The following is a 17,248-nucleotide window of genomic DNA, read 5'->3' on the forward strand; positions in this document are numbered from 1 at the left end:
ATAAAACTGGGCCATGAACTTTAACATATTGTGGGGGTCAGCCTTTAGTGGGCGACTTCCATCCGATCGCAGGCCTTGGAATGTCAAACTAGATGCATGCATCTTGTCCTTTGCCCACTTCCCTTTTTCAACTACAGACACTTTGAAGCGATACAGCTTATTTTCTAAACGCCTGTGCCGCAGCTCATTTTGAAATGTCCTGATTGTGTCTTTGTAGCGGTGGCATGATTCCACGTCGAAGGCTTCTCCCCTGTTCATCTTATCGACAATCCTCAGATGTTGGGTGATCGCTTTCTGATAATTTTTGACCCCTATCTTATATGTCCGGCTGGTCACTGCCCTAGTGCGGCAGCCCACCCTCTTTTTAAATGTCTCCCAGGCTCCCAAAGGATCATCTTCTGCCTCTAATAGCCGAGGGATCTGTCGCCTCAGTTCTGATAAAAAGACACCTTTGAGATATTCATCACTTAAAATTTTGGGGTGTAATCTCCACAAGGGCTTACCATGTGGAATTACCTCAGAGAGATTACAAATAAATCCCACAGCCGCATGGTCTGACCATGGGGTAAGTACTAGTTTACACCTGTAGACTTCAAAAGAAGGGGGAGCCCAGTGTCTATCTAGCTGGCTAGCTGATCTCGGGTGGTAATATGTAAATTTGACTCCAGATTTAAATTTATGTCTATACTGCGATTTAAATTTCTCTTCGTGACGGGTTGGGAAAAAATCAAAATCATTATATACCCCCGAGGCCTTATCATCTAAACCCAGAGTTTCGCTCAGAAAACGTTGGAGAGCTTTTTCCTCATTCGTTAGAGAGAGATTTGAGGGGGAGACTGGGAGGCCTCCTGAAAAGGCTTTCCTTTTCAGGAAAGCTCAGTTGGGCTCTGTTATTAGGCTCTGTTAAAAGCTCAGTTGGGCTCTGTTATTAAAATCCCCCGCGATCAGGAGGTGGCGCTTGGTGTCACATATATCTTTTAGTTTAGCCCAAAGAGCCTTCCTAAGGTGTGATTGTACCGGGGCATATATGGTACAGAGTCTGAAGGCTCGGTCAAGCCTTTGAGTGGTTGCCGAGCTTGGGTCACCCCTGACAGTAAAATCTACATACATTAGTCTGCCCTGATCAATTTCCAATACCCTCTCGATTTTGAGATCAGGTCTGTCTTTAAACAATATCGCTACCCCTGCATTGCCGCTCCCATCGTAGGACCAGAAGGATGGGCCCGCTGTCCATTGCTGTTGTGCCGAAAAGCGGTGGCTCTCATTTTCGAAATGGTTCTCTTGCAGAACATAGATGTGATAGTTCCATTTTGTTAAAAAGTGTAGGATCTCTTGCCTACGATTTGGTGACCTTAATCCATTAACATTTCATGTAAGTATATTATAGGAATTGGTCAAACAACCCATGATAGGAGGGTGTTATGTGTAAGGCAAGGACCCATTCAGACAAAGAGTTGCTGTTCACGTAGAAGCGAGGCAATAGAATAGTAGGCATTTGTTCCTCAGGTCTCAGATCGTGTCAAGTATTGTTCAAAGGGGCTTATTGGGTTAATTCAACCCTTACTTCCACGTCTTCCATGATCACAGTATTACCTCCTACCCCTTCCACGTTTACTTCACGTGAAAGTGTAGACCTACTCTGAGGCAGATGGGCCCCGGGGAGGGTTGGTGACGGGGAGGGGGTTTGGGGTTCAGAGACGGGAGGCAAGGGAGGGTGGTTTGGGATGAGGATAGACCCATTTTTCCTCCCAGGTTCCTGGGAGGCCTCTAAGGGATGTTCTTTTTCTACATTTTCGTTCCAGCTCTTTTTAGGATCTTTCCCTTCTTCCACTAACATATTCTCTTCTGTCATGATACAATAATCAGTAATACCATTTTCGGCCAAGGTAGTTACTTCGTGTTCCTGTTGGGAGTCCTCTAGGATGCTTTTAATTTATCCTATTTCCTCCTGTATGTTTCTTATCTTTGCAAGCTGATAGCTGTAACTCAAGTCTATCGACTTATATTCTGCGATATCTGCTCTAATCTGGGCTAGGACTCGGTCCAATTTTTCCACATCAGGGTCTTTCTCCCCTGAAGTTTGGATTGATGGGTCTTTTGTTTGTATGGCTTGGCATAGGGCTGACTTTTCCTCTTCCTGTTGTTTTAGAATGCTCTTGTATTCTTTCTTTAGGTTCCATATTTCTGCTGCTTTGTCTTGTTCCACCCTCAACTCTTCCTCCAGGCCGGTTACAGTTTTGGGTGTATTTAGTCCAGTTTTCTTTGGGGCCCTTGAGTGCTTTGAGGATATCCGTTTGTTTTTTTGTGGGCTTTGATCAAATCATCTGCCTTTTGGTCAGCTGCTGAGTCTGAAGGAGGGATCAATTCATCATTGGCATCTGGAACCTCTGCCATAGTTGCTAGCACCTTGAATCTATTCTGTTGGGTTAGACCCATCCCCGTGTCTTTGGGGTGTCTATTAAGATTGGTCGATCCGCTTCTTTCATCCTCCCATTGCTTTTTTTGTTTGGTTTTCTTAGAAGATGCCTGCATCCATGGGGACAAAAGTTGATCTTGCGTCTCCCTAGTTGCACCCTCCAAGCTTGTGTGATCAGCCAGTGGGAGGGGATGCGTGTCCATATCCTCTCCCGCCCTAGGGTGATCCTGTTGTTGTTGTCTTTATTGTCTTTCAGGTGGTCCTTCTGTTTGTTTTTGTGCTCTCCATTTCCCTGATTCAGCTACTTTCGCTGCTTTCGTTGCCCTTTCTCTATTACTTTTATTGTAATGTGCTTCGGGGCACCAGAAGTACGTGTGACCTACTTCCATGCATAGGTTGCAACGAATGCTTTTATAGCATAGGGCTGAGAGAGACGAGAGAGATTCCTGCCTGCAACCTTGGAGAAGCCGCTGCCAGTCTGTGTAGAGACAATACTGTGTAGAGACAATACTGAGCGAGATGGACCAATGGTCTGACTCAGTATATGGCAGCTTCCTATGTTCCTAAGCCAGTGTGTGATTTCCATCCTGTGAAGGCTCAGAAGCCAGAGAAGCAGGTTCCTGGCCTCTCTTCCCTTGCACAGCTTTCCTATTGCTACTGGAGCCCAGCCCAGGGGCATAATGAGGGGATGGCCCATGGGGCAGGCTCCTGATGAATGGCTGAGAGCCCTGAATCTCATTCGTGAGCTCCCTGGTCTAGGACCTCTTCTTCCTGCAAGGAAGGGCAACCACGGAGGCGCCTGCACAGGACATGATGAGAGAAAGCTCCCGTCCTCTCCTGGCTCTGCTGATTCCACCTTCAGAGGTGCTGTATTGTAAAATTAGAGACTTTTACAACATGCATAATTATTCCGGGGAGGTATGACCGAGCTTAATTATCAGCTCTCTTTTAAGGGCCTAGCAACAATGCCCCTACCGGAGTCCCTCCCTGTCCCCATCGCAGGCCTTTCCCTTCCTCTTCACAAAAAGAGAAATTCCTCCTTCTTTCAAAAGCTGGTCTGCTCAGACCCAGAATTATGCAAAACAGAACTGGTGGCACACACAGACTCTGTTGCTTTATTCTGAGTAGATTGGTTTGGAGTTTTATTACACAAGCCTTCAGACCGAGTACCTCTGCTAGCTGAGCAAAGAGGCACCTTTTAAAGTGATTTCCTTATATTTAGTGGGGAAGAGAAACGGGCTGTGTCCAACCCCAGCACGCTCGTCCTTGCAGTGGCTGTTGGTGGGGTCTCTCCCTTCTGTTTCTTTTTAGGCTGCGAGCACTTTGGGGACTGGGGGCCATCTTCTCCTTACTGTTATTTTTCTATGTAAACCACTTTGAGAACTTTTGCTCAAAAGAGGTATATAAATATTCGATGGCCAGCCTGAAGCTATCCTGCTGTTGTTGGATTACAACTCCCATAATCAGTTTGTTGCAGCAGGGGACATGGGTGTTGTGGTCTCTTTGTCCCAGGCAGGAAGAATTTGGACCTGTCATAGTGTCTTGTCTAAGAGAAAGATAGGAGAGGCAAGGACAGACAAGGGAAAGTCCTTCACATCATTAATTAATGCACTATCATGGTAAAGGTAAAGTGTGTCGTCAAGTCAATTTCAACTCCTGGCGCCCAGAGAGCCCTGTGGTTTTCTTTTGGTAGAATACAGGAGGGGTTTCCCATTGCCTCCTCCTGCACAGTATGAGATGATGCCTTTCAGCATCTTCCTAGATCGCTGTTGCCCGATATAGTACCAGCGAGGATTCGAACTGGCAACCTTCTGCTTGTTAGTCAAGCATTTCCCTGCTGTGCCATTAGGTGGCTTACTATCATGGTAGTGCATCATTAATGTATGGAACTCCCTTTCGCAAGATGGAAGCAGAAAGTGTCTAGCCCTGGGAAGGTATGGACACAGGGCAGGTATATTTGGCTCTTCAAACTCTATACTGTACCCACAAGGTCACAGGGTTTTAGACAAATACATGGTGGAGGAGGAGTCTATTAATGTATTTATTCTAATTGTGATTTTATTATGTAAGCTGCCCTGGGCAGCAATTGTGACAAAGGGGCAAAGTATACATTTTTGTAATCAAAAATGTGGTGGCTCAATAAAGCCTCCATGCTGAGAGTCACTCTTTACCCCACCAGCAGTTGCTGGGAGTAGCCTCCCCAGCAGGGGAAGGCTGTTGCCTTCATCTTCTCTCTGCTTGTGGGCTCCCCATGAGGGCAACTGATGGGACAGGATGCTGCACTAGATGGAACCACCTTGCCCTGCTCCAGCAGCTGGGCTCTTTTTCCGCCCTCAGTTTGTGGGAAATGATTAAAAGGGAAGAGGGGAATGGATAGCCTGAGAGGTTTGGAAGATTTGGCAGTGCAATGGCGAAAAAGTAGACAGACCTGAATGAAAACAGGTCATAGGAACATAGGCAGCTGCCATATACTGAGTCAGACCATTGGTCTATCTAGTTCAGTATTGTCTACGCAGACTGGCAGTGGCTTCTCCAAGGTTGCAGGCAGGAATCTCTCTCAGCCCTATCTTGGAGATGCTGCCAGGGAGGGAACTTGGAACCTTCTGATGTTCTTCCCAGAGTGGCGGCTCCATCCCCTGAGGGGAAGATCTTCCAGTGCTTACACTTCTAGTCTCCCATTCAAATGCAACCAGGGTGGACCCTGCTTAGCTAAGGGGACAAGTCATGCTTGCTACCACAAGATGAACTCTCCTCTCTCTATCAATGGCTACTAGTCTGGTGGCTGTGGGCCATCTCCAGCCTCAGAGGCACAATGCCTCTCAATACCAGTTGCAGGGGAGTAACAGCAGGATAGAGGGCATGTACATGTGGCCTCCCCAGTGGGCTCCCCAGAAGCATCTGGTGGGCCACTGTGTGAAACAGGATGCCGGACTACAGGTGAAACTTGGAAAATTAGAATATCGTGCAAAAGTCCATTAATTTCAGTAATGCAAATTAAAAGGTGAAACTGATATATGAGACAGACGCATTACATGCAAAGCGAGATAAGTCAAGCCTTAATTTGTTATAATTGTGATGATCATGGCGTACAGCTCATGAAAACCCCAAATCCACAATCTCAGAAAATTAGAATATTACATGGAACCAAGAAGACAAGGATTGAAGAAAAGAACAATATCGGACCTCTGAAAAGTATAAGCATGCATATGTATTCAGTACTTGGTTTGGGCCCCTTTTGCAGCAATTACTGCCTCAATGTGGCGTGGCATGGATGCTATCAGCCTGTGGCACTGATGAGGTATTATGGAAGACCAGGATGCTTCATTAGCGGCCTTCAGCAATTCTGCATTGTTTGGTCTCATGTCTCTCATCCTTCTCTTGGCAATGCCCCATAGATTCTCTATGGGGTCAGGTCAGGCGAGTTTGCTGGCCAATCAAGCACAGTACACTGTATACTTTTCAGAGGTCCGATATTGTTCTGTTCTTCAATCCTTGTCTTCTTGGTTCCATGTAATATTCTAATTTTCTGAGATTGTGGATTTGGGGTTTTCATGAGTTGTACGCCATGATCATCACAATTATAACAAATTAAGGCTTGACTTATCTTGCTCTGCATGTAACGCGTCTGTCTCATATATCAGTTTCACCTTTTAATTTGCATTACTGAAATTAATGGACTTTTGCACGATATTCTAATTTTCCGAGTTTCACCTGTAGATGGGCCTTGTGCCTGATCCAGCAGGGCTGTTCTTATGTTCTTAAAACCCTGCTTTCTGTTTTGCTCAGTGGAGCGTTCTGTGCTATGCAAAATGTTTGCTCTCTCTCTTTTTGCCTGCAAAAGATGTCTGAGTCATCCAAAAGCTTGCCAGTTTCCCCATCTTATTATTTAGCACAGAGCTGGTCTTGTGGTAGTAGCAAGCATGAATTGTCCCCTTTGCTAAGCAGGGTCTGTACTGGTTGTATATGAATGGGAGACCACATGTGTGAGCACTGGAAGATATTCCCCGTAGATGATGGAGCCGCTCTGGGAAGAGCAGAAGGTTCCAGGTTCCCTCCCTGGCAGCATCTCCAAGCCAGGGCTGAGAGAGAGACTCCTGCCTGCAGCCTTGGAGAAGCCGCTGCCAGTCTGGGTAGACAATACTGATGAACCAATGGTCTGACTCGGTATATGGCAGCTTCCTCTGTTCCACAGACGCAGCAGAAACTGCTTGAGCTCAGTCTGTGCTATCAGAGGTGGATTTGGGGGTAGGAAAAGAGAGACCGGCATGGGAAGGGACTGTGGGGAGCCGACAGACAGCCGCAGAGCTGAGGGGCCAGTCTGGGAAACTCTAGGTGGACTAGGCTTGGCGGGATGTCTTTGGCTGGACATTTCTGGTTAGCTTGAAAAGGGCTGAGACCACCCATGCTGAGCCCGCCCCATTGTCCCCACTGAAAAGGGCCAGGGGATTATGTGGGGAGGGGGAGGAGGGGACTGTGGAGCTGTCTGAGGCTCGGGTGGGAGGGGGCCCGAATGTGGCTGCCGCTGCCCCCTGCCCCCACTTCACCGGCTAACACCAACCTCTCTTTCTGTTCAATAGCAGATTGCGGAGCTGGATGTGGAGGGAAGAAGGCTTCAAGCAGGATTTGTCAGGCCAAAAGTAGGTGCGACTTTATTTGTAACATGCTCTTAAGGGGTCCTGGGTTCAAGCCATCAGACCAGTTCCCCCTGATCCCTACATATGGGGACTACTAGTTGTGGCTACTCATGGGGAAGCACATTACACATGCTCAGAGACCACTTTTATTTTAAGATCCCACACTCTTCCGGGGAGGAGCCCAGAGCGGTATACATGGCTTATGTTTATCCTCACAACAATCCTGCCAGGTCGGTTAGGCTGAGAGATAAGTGGCTGGCCCAGAGTCGCCCGTGAGTTCCATGGCTGAGCGAGGATTTGAACTCCGGTCTCCCTGATCTTAGTCCAGCACTCTAACCATTACACCACACTGACTGTTATTATTACTGCACATCCTGTACCTGTTCTCCTGCAACCCAAAAGTGGTTCAGGATGTATGGACTTTGCTTTGATGTGGTGATGGCCACCAGCTTGGATGGCTTTAAAAGGGGCTTAGACAAATCCATAGAGGACGGGTCTATCAGTGCCAGTGGCTACCAGGCTATAGGCCACCTCCAGGCTCAGAGGCAGGATGCCTCTGAGTACCAGTTGCAGGCGAGCAACAGCAGGAGGGAGGGCACGCCCTCAACTCCTGCCTGTAGGCTTCCAGCGGCATCTGGTGGGCCACTGTGTGAAACAGGATGCTGGACTAAATGGGCCTTGGGCCTGATCCAGTAGGGCGGTTCTTACATTCTTACATAAACCAGGGATGGGCCAAGACATTTTGCTGCCTTTGGTCAAGAACCATATAATGCCCCCCCCCGCCCACATGCCCACATCTGCTGGTGGGGACTCAGTCCGGAAAGCACCTTGGAGAGCCACAGTAACCTGTCCCATTCCCAGAGCATCTGCTTGGACATAAAGGTCCCATCCCTGGCTGTTTCTCCAGACAGGGCTTGGAGGAGCTGAAACCTTGGAGTTCCTTCTGCCCATCAGTGTAGACAGCACTGAGCTAGATGGACCAATGGTGTCACTTATGCTCGGTATAAGGCAGCTTCCCATGTTCTATGCTCTGGGAAGAGCAGAAGGTTCCAAGTTCCCTCCCTGGCTTCTCCAGATAGGGCTGAGAGAGATTCCTGCCTGCAACCTTGGCGAAGCCACTGCCAGTCTGTGAAGACAATACTGAGCTAGATAGACCAATGGTCTGACTCAGTATATGGCAGGTGCCTATGTTCTATGTTCCTATGTGTGTTCCAATCTTCCATGACAGCATGCCCCAGTGGGGTGAGGAAGGGTGGTGGCAGCAGGCAGCAGGGAGGGCCGTGGAGTTGCCCCACGGTGGCGGAGGGCTGGCACTTGCTGTCCCCTGCTCCCCCTTACATCTACCCCTGAAGCAACTGCCCCTGGATTAAGCCACATAGATCTGCAGGGGTGGATGAAGCTTCTTGCCGCCCATAGGCAAAAAGGATTTTGCCACCCTTTTACCTTAAATACGGTCTGCCTTTTTAAAAGAAGGTAAGGGGGGGAAACATTTTCCTCACCCACTCTACCCTTGCTGCAGCAGCCGCTGCCCACAGAGAGGGGCGACAAAATTTGAGGAGGGGCAAAATTTGCTGCTCCTCAAATTTTGCCGCCGTAGGCAAATGCCTCTCCGTTAATCCACCACAGTGTATCTGGCTGTTTGCTGTTATCCTTACAGCTGGGAGAGGGCAGAAGCTGCCAGCATTCCTAGTCTAGGCCCACCGAGTGAGTTCGTGGCCCATGAGAAATGTGAAGTGGAGATTTCCTGGCTCGCCGTCGCAACTCATGCTTTCACCACTACCCGACTCCAGATCGTTTGCTTTAATTGCCCGTATTTTATTTATGTACTGTCTGCTATCACTGGGATGGTCCAGCCCTGGGCACTGCTGACCTCTAAGCAAGCCCTGCTGTTCAGAAACTGTGGGTTCAGAAGCAGCATTTCTACAAATTTCCCATGGACACCAAGGTGTTTTCCACACAGGGCTTTTAAAGCCCTCTGGAATGGAGGTTGTGCGTTCACATATCGGGCAGATTTACCCCAAGGCCCCTGTGAGCTATCAAGGGAGCAATTCACTCACAATCTGGGATTTTCACTGTAGATCAGAGTGCAGCCTGATTTATATCCAGAGGAAAAAATATCCACTTTTTGCGTTGGGTTTTGGGGACAACTTCAAGTTTGCAGTAAAGCGCTGCAGTAAACCCATAGTAAAGCCTGCTGTCTGGGAAAGCTCCAAGGGGGAAACCTGCAGGAACAGCTGCATCTTCTGCATCTGCTGCTTCTGAACAGCATTGGGGCTTGCTTCAAAGTCCGCGCAGCCCCGGGACGGACTGTCAGAGGGATGGTAGGCTACGCATTATGCCTGCCACTGAGGCAATGCATATGATCACCCAGAAGGCAGGACAAGTGTTGGGGAGCTGTGCGCGCTCTCAATTTCCAACCATCTATTAGCAAGCAACTAGGCTGGAGGAGTGGGGTGTGACTGTCTGTGGGACAGGAGCTGGACAGGAGGGACAGCTCCATCCCACCCAGCACTTAAACCCAGGCTGTCCTCCCCAGCTCCCATCTCACAGATGATCACTCCTACCTAGGTTTTCACAAGCCCACATGAACATGGGAGTGTGCTTGTCCCACCCTCTTAGCGATCGTTTGAACTGCCTTAGTGTCTTTATTATTTTATTGCGCATTCAAAAGGTCAGTCCCTTTTGCTGGTAAGGTGCACATACGTACATGGACACCCTGAAGCACCTGCCACATTGGATGCTTTCTGTTCAAGACCTCCTGGGATATTAGCCTGGCTTTGTCCATCTTCCGCTCCGTCCGTTGCTGATTCAGGCTCTCTCCCCGTGAAGGGCCCACGTCCACAGTTACCATCACGTCCTTTTGGCAGACCTCTTTCTCCCCAAAGACCTTTATCTGTTGACCTCTTTCCCATATCATTATTTATAGGACATCTAGGTAGATTGTGAACCACTTTATTCACAATGCTTTCAAGGGAACGACAGTGAAAGGCAGTAAAGCAATTCCTAGTGTACAGTCATAAAAACAGCCTGACCACTGAACCAAACCCCTTAACTCGCCCAAACATGCCACCACCCTCACAACCCCCTGAAAGTGCCTTCCTTTGGGGCAGAGTGCAATGCCTGGGTCCCTGCGCCCTGCTCCACAACTGCTATGTTGGCTTTGGCCTTCTTGGCCTTCTGGTGGGCTATCCACGCTTGACATCTGGCTGGCTTGGCCTTTGGATGCTTTCTGTGAATAAAAGGACCACAGGAACCAAAACATTCTGCTGTTGCTGTCACAGGTGCTACTGATGTGTCCTGGTGTTTCTGTAACCAGTTGGCTCGCTCTGTACCCTGGGAGAATAGCCACAGGGGTGTAGCTATAATTGAACAGATGGGTTCAGAGAACTCAGGGCTCCCCGTTCCCGAGCAGGGGCATATCTAGGGTAGGGCAGGCAGGGCACGTGCCCCGGGTGCCACTTGAAGGGGGGCGCCATTAAAAAAAATTTCTTTTTAAAAAGCTGCCGAAAACAAAATGGCCACTGTGTGTGCTCAAATGGCCTCTGTGAGGCCCTAGACCATGCCATTCCAGGCCATTTGAGCATGTGTGGTTGCCACTTTGTTTTCAGCTGCCATTTTTTAAAATGTATTTTTAAAAATGGCCATTGCACATGCTCAAATGGTCCCTGTGAGGCCCTAGAGGCCAGCAGGGGGAGGGGGAACTTTTGCAGACAGCCCCCCAAGCCTTTAGGAACCTCCCTCCCCAAAGGGGCTACAGGTTAAAAAAAAATTAAATGTAATATAAGTCACTGTACACATATTCAGATTGGCACTATGTACAGAGAATCAGGGCTTGTGAATACTGAGCTGAAGCTTATGAGCTAGGATTGTATTCATTTGCTCTTACTTTGCTTCTTGTGATAACTGAGTTAAATGTGATATCTTAATAATATGGCTATTAATGGTGAGTTTGTCTTTGAATCAGTGTGAAATCCTTAATATTAAGGCCCACTGGGAGTTTCTTGCTCTCTTTCTCTCATTTTAACTGTCTTTCTGAAATAGTAGAATATATTCCAAGCAGTGACACAGTTTACTCTGCATATCCTTTAATTATTTTCAGAGTATCTGGGAAAAGTCAAATTCTCCATTTAATTTTAAAACATATGTAATAGTGATGCTACAAAGCATAGTAGAGAATTAGACAGGCACTTCTGTTTAGTTTTCCAAGTATACCTCCACATAGTATTGGGGTATTTCATGAGCCCCAGCATCCTGAAATTTGTAGTTTTCCAGCATTTTTTGGTCTGGCTACGTCCACTGCTAAATAGTTCTTGAAATATTAAAAGATTAACGAGCTTGACTTGTATTTTTGAGCTGATATTCTGGTAAAGTTATTTGAAAGATGGGTGTCAGATGTCTGGACAGGGGCGCAATTTCAGTGCTTGCCCTAGGCGCTATTTTTCCTAGATACGTCTCTGCTCCCAAGGCCCCCCAACTCCGCCCCTCCTTATTTTCTTCATTATCTCCCTCACTCCAAGGTGCTGCCAGGGAGAGGGGCAAACACGGGCCCCCTCTCCCATAGCTACGCCCCTGAATAGCCAAGTCCCCACTGAGTGTTTTTAACAATTGTCTTGAGTCCCTGAGGCCTGTGAGGAGTAAAGTGAGACCTGCAGTAGCGAGCATGAATTGTCCCCTTTGCTAAGCAGGGTCCACCTTGCTTTGCATTTGGATGGGTGACTACATGTGAATACTGTCGGCTGTAAGGTATTCCTCTCGGGATGGGGCTGAAACTCAGTCAAAGAGCATCTGGAGGGATCAATGATCTGACTTGGAATGCTTCCTATGTTTTGTCTTTGGAGGCAGTAGTGTCTCATATGGGGTCCCCTCTTCAGTGCTCTTCTTCTGTCTCTGGGCCAAGGCCCATCTGAGCCAGGCAGCAATCTTCACACAGGGAGGAAAGGCCAGTCCAGGTTTTGCCTGAGATTGTGCTCTTTTGCTTTGAATTTTTCTGGAAAAGTGAGAGGCACCTTTTGTCATTCTGACTGTTCCCAGATCCAAGCTCTCTGGTAAGGCACCTTGATCTGGTGAGTCTGACAAGATGTGGCAGAAGAGGCCCTTTCCTACGCATGCAGGTTCCCTGAATTGAAGGGAAGCATCAAGATGGAATTGCTTACCTGTGGTCCAGATGATTTGGCATTGTGGTCAGGAACAGTGAAGGCTGAGTGGAGAATCTTGCTCTCTGTTCTGTTTAGTTAACTGCTTCATGTAACACAGAAGTTTGCACCTACCTTTGCTTGAAAAAAGAGCTCTCACTCTGTAATTCATAAGGCTGAAGATTAAAGCCGCCCCCTAACTAGTACTGTTCTATTTGTGAGTGCTTTAATTCAGAGACAGATGGTGTCATATTGCTATCACTAGCAGAAGCAGGCATTTGCGGGGGGTGGGGAATAGCAGAAAGAAAGAGTGCAGAAATAAGCTGACAAATATCCATTGGGGAACTAACTTCATTCCAACATTGTGGTGAAATGTATACAGAATTTAATTTAATTTATTTAATTTAATTAATTTAATTTAATTTATTTATTTAATGGATTTTTATATCGCCCCAGACCAAAGTCTCATTCTGTTTAATCATTCTGTTTTGCTTAATTTAACACTCCATTATTTAAAAAGAAAGTAAGCAGGGTCACACTCTTGAACCACACCCAGGGGTTGCTTCTCCTTGGGAGGGAAAGCCCCCCCATCTTCCCTCCTCCCCCAGCCTTTGCTGATTGTTGACATCAAACCTCCGGCTGGTGATGTCCACACTCAACTCTCGGGTGCAGAGACAAGAATTGCGTTTGGACAATCACAAGCAGGGGCTCCAAGCTGGCTGGGGAAGCTGGAACCCCAGGCCTCGGGGAGAGAGATCTGTCTCAGCCTTGTTGCAACCAGAGATCCATTAACTGGAGAGATGCTGGAGCTAAGCCTGGGATGGTCTGCACACAAAGGCTGCTCTCTGCCACTGAGCTGCTGGAACTTGATTTGTCTTGACCCTTAACCCCCTCCTTCTGCAAGGGACAAGTTTCCAGCCACTCTGGATCCAAGGAATTGTGGGGTAAGCACTCACGTGGGCATGGAAGTACTTTTTCACACAACGCATAATCAACCTATGGAATTCTCTGCCACAAGATGTAGTGACAGCCACCAGCCTGGATGGCTTGAAGAGGGGTTTAGATAAATTCATGGAGGACAGGTCTATCAGTGGCTACTAGTCTGAGGGCTATAGGCTACCTCCAGCCTCAGAGGCAAGATGCTTCTAAATGCCAGTTGCAGGGGAGCAACAGCAGGAGAGAGGGCCTGCCCTCCCCTCTTGCTTGTGGGCTTCCCAGAGGCACCTGGTGGGCTACTGTGTGAAACAAGATGCTGGATTGGATAGGCCTAGAGCCTGATCCAGCAGGGCTTTTCTTATGGGCTCAGGGGCATGGCTATAATTGAATAAGGGGGGATGAATGTCCCTGGACCTATGTTGGAGGCAGGTGGCCCTCTCTTCGCTCTCCTCTCCCGCCTCCCTGACTCATTTGCAAGCTGCTGGCTCCTGATTGGACTGTGCTATTATTATTTGATAGTATTTTAATAGGAGCGAGTGAAAGGGCATGCCAAGAACATTTTGGACTGGGTCTCACGATCCGTGAGACCCGGTTTAGGGCGCTGAGCGGGGAGGAAGCCCTGGGCGGCTGGATCGGCCGCCCACACGATGGCTGGCCCAGAGACTGAGCCAGCGGGGGCTGGGGAGCTCGGGGGCCACGCGGCCCCCGGAAGCCCCAGTATGCCCTGCGCGAGCCCGCAGGGCATACTGGGGAGACCCCCGAGCCGGGAGGCTGCTTTTAAGCCTCCAAGCTGGGGCTCTACTCGTGAGTAGCTGTGGCGCTGCGGCTACTCACGAGCAGATAGCCCAGGTTTGCGGAGTGCTCGCTCCGCAAACCCGGGCGAAGGGGTGGGCTACAGGAGCGGGTTAGTTGCTCCAGAAACACCGGGCTCGGCTGTGAGCCCGGTGGTTCTTACGATCACAAAAATCGGGCTAGTATTACACGGATATTCTTGGGGTCAACACACATGGACATTCTCCTTGGAGCTCCCGTGAACATGCAGCATACCCATAGCTCTCCTCCTCCTCCTCCTCCGGATATTTATATACCACTTTTTGACAAAGTTCCTTCATGTGTGCCCTCTCCCAAATTGTCCCGGTGCAAAAGAAGCTGGCGCAAAAGTGAGCAAGAGTGGACCACCACACGATCTCTTACTCTCCCTGTAAGGCAGATGCGCCCGTCTCCACATGGAGGACTGTGCGTGCATAGCAGCTGCATCATGGCTCAGCCTTCCATTTCTTAGCACAGGGGTTCCCAACCTTTTAAAACAGGTGTACCGCTTCTGTTGCAAACCTTCAGCTCAGGTACCCCATGTGGGCGTACCAGATGCCCCGCATGTACATCTGCAGGACTTTCTCCGGAGCAGTGGGGGACACAAAGCCAGCAATCCAATATCCCCCCTCTCTGGGAGTGTACCCCATTGAATTCAATGGGAATTTGCTCAAGGGGGGGGCTGGTGTGTGTGTGTGTGTGTGTGTGTGTGTGTGTGTGTGTGTACACACATATGTACATATACAAAAGAGCCCTTAACACCTATCTGTTTGGCCTGGCCTTCCTGGGTTTTTTAACTGCTGTAAACTGTTTTAAATTGTTTTAAATGTTTGTCCTGGTTTTCCAGGGTTTTTAGCTGTTTGAATGTTTTATTGGTTTTATTCTGGTTTTTATAGTTTTGATTTTAATTGTTAACTGGTTTAATTGTTTTTATTCTGTTCTAAACCACCCTGAACCATTTTGGAAGGGTGGTATATAAATCAAACAGATAGATAGATAGATAGATACACACACAAGTTTAAACACATCATTATGAGACTGACTACGCCAGTCACTGGTTTACATCCAGTCTAAGTTATGGGATAAGTTTACTTGTTTACTTGAAATTAATGGGACAAATGTACAAGTTTACTTGTCCCATTAATTTCAATGGGTGTACTCAGTTTTAATTTTTTGAAGCCTATCAGTCAGGCTGAGGGAAGGGAAGCGGTATGCTGAGCTTCAGCATGTAGCCAGCCAATCAGGAGTGGAGGAGGGGAAGGTCTGCACCATCCTCCCTCCCCTTCTGCAGTGGACACATTGCTAAGGAAATGTCGGCTTCAGGCCAGTGATCCTCCAATGAGGAACAAATTGCATAACTACAGCATGGAGAGGCAGGAGGAAGGCTCTGAGTAGCCCCTGGGAGCCCATCAGATACTCCAGGGGTATGAGTCGCCCCTGTTTCCAGTGTATCAGCGAACCTACAGATTGTGCAGAAATCCTGAAGTCCCCCTTCAAAGGAAGCTGAATGTTGATAGTAAACTGGCCACGCAGAGTACTATAGAAATCTGGACTCATCTCTGGAGCCTGTTATACCAGCCAGCACTTATATCTGGAACATGTGTAAAAGGGAGTCTAGGTGTGTGCAGAGCACCTTTCATTCAATATTCAGTAACTGCAGGAAACCACATTTGGGTCTGTGAGCAGGGCCTATAGGCATAGGTACGCACTTCTGCTGAAACCCCCTGAGGGGTCACCTCAAAGGTAAGAGCAGTGTCATAGAGAGCATGAGCAGCTGGAAGCAAATATATTGTTGGCCTAGAGAGGGCTGAGGCCTGGCTATTGGGAGACTCTGAAAGAAGCTTCAGGGTTATGATAGGCAACCACATGACTGCATGAAGAGTGATGCTGCAGCAAACAGGGCTAATGCCATTGCTGCATATATTAGCCCTGGACGCAACACAGTGGAATCGTTGCTGAGAATCCTATTCGTTTCTTTTTAAAAGTCTGTCCCTGTGCCATGTTTAGGTATGGGGTGTCCAGTCTATGGTTGGGAAATGAATTTGATAAACCGGTGACATCTTCTTCCATTTTTCTGTGGGTTAGAAACACAAACTCAAGACCTTTGATGCCCATGTGAGCTCAGGCATGGCAGCTCACACACACACAACCCCCTTGAGCAGACATTACAGACGTGGAAATCACCAACACATTCCATGGCTCCAACAGAGGCCTTAGCAATATAGGAAGCTGCCTTATACTGAATCAGACCACTAGTCTATCTAGCGCAATATTGCCTACACTGACTAGCAGTGGCTTCTCCAAGGTTTCAGGCAGGAGGCCTTCTCAGCCCTACCTGGAGATGCTGCCAGTGAGTGAACCTGGGGCCTTCTGCATCCCACTGAGATGGCCCCATCAGAAATGAGGACATAACAAGCACACTCTGAAAAGTGGTGTCAGACTGCAAGGCTGCAGGCAGGCACTTGTGAGCTCATGAGGCAGGGGCCTGCGAAGGGATCCTGGTACAATCCTGCTCGGCTTGATTCACAGAGCTCTGTGACATGCTCCTGCCCTCTTGAGCATGCCGAATATTAATATGATGAATGTTTATATACCGCTTTTCAACAAAAGTTCCCAAAGCGCTCTCTCTCTCTCTCTCTCTCTCTCTCTCTCTCACACACACACACACACACACACACACACACACACACACACACGATGGACACCAGCAACAGCCACTGGAGGGTTGCTGTGCTGGGGATGGATAGGGCCAGTTGCTCCCCCCTGCGCAACAAAGAGAATCGCCACTTTTAAAAGGTGCCGCTTTGCTCAGTCAGCAGGGGACCTCAGTTAGCAAACTTTCTCTGGCTCCCACAGTTCCTGTTGAAAAAACTGTGCCCACAATTGCTGAGCCCCCAGAGATGCTCACCCCTCCTGCCCTGCTTCCAGCCAGAGGCACTCCCTGCCCGGTCTGCTCCTGTGTGATCTCTCAGCACCTCACCCAGTCTCCGCCACACAGTTATGCATTCTGGAGCAAAGGCAGGGTATGGTTGTTGTTTTTTAAATGGTGCACCAGTCTTTTTCCTGACTTTGGCATGCTTGTGCTATCACACAGCCACAAGCTGGAGGACCAGATTCCAAGAAGACAGCACAGCTCCTGAGTCCTTTTTTCACAGCTGTGCAAGAGGGGGCTTTTTGGCACATGCTGCTCCTCAGCCAGGAGTTGGTACCACCTTCTTGAAGGTGTGAGAGGCCAGACTTAAGCCCTCCTTGGCATCTGGCCCCCCTATGCAGAAATGTGCACCAAAAGTCGCCCCTTGGCATTTTCAGACTGTATGTGA

At 48.5% G+C, this 17,248-nt stretch overlaps 1 long non-coding RNA gene across 1 annotated transcript; it reads left to right on the forward strand.

The window, feature by feature from the left end:
• Window positions 1–2,859: 2,859 nt before the first annotated feature.
• LOC128346825 (uncharacterized) lies at window positions 2,860–12,379 on the forward strand. Its single transcript, XR_008317230.1, has 3 exons — window positions 2,860–3,280; window positions 6,997–7,053; window positions 12,082–12,379. It is a non-coding gene; the product is annotated as an uncharacterized LOC128346825 (long non-coding RNA).
• The last annotated feature ends 4,869 nt before the right edge of the window (window positions 12,380–17,248 follow it).

The sequence above is a fragment of the Hemicordylus capensis genome, chromosome 2 (genome assembly GCF_027244095.1).
Source record: "Hemicordylus capensis ecotype Gifberg chromosome 2, rHemCap1.1.pri, whole genome shotgun sequence".
NCBI classification, from domain to species: Eukaryota; Metazoa; Chordata; class Lepidosauria; order Squamata; family Cordylidae; genus Hemicordylus; species Hemicordylus capensis.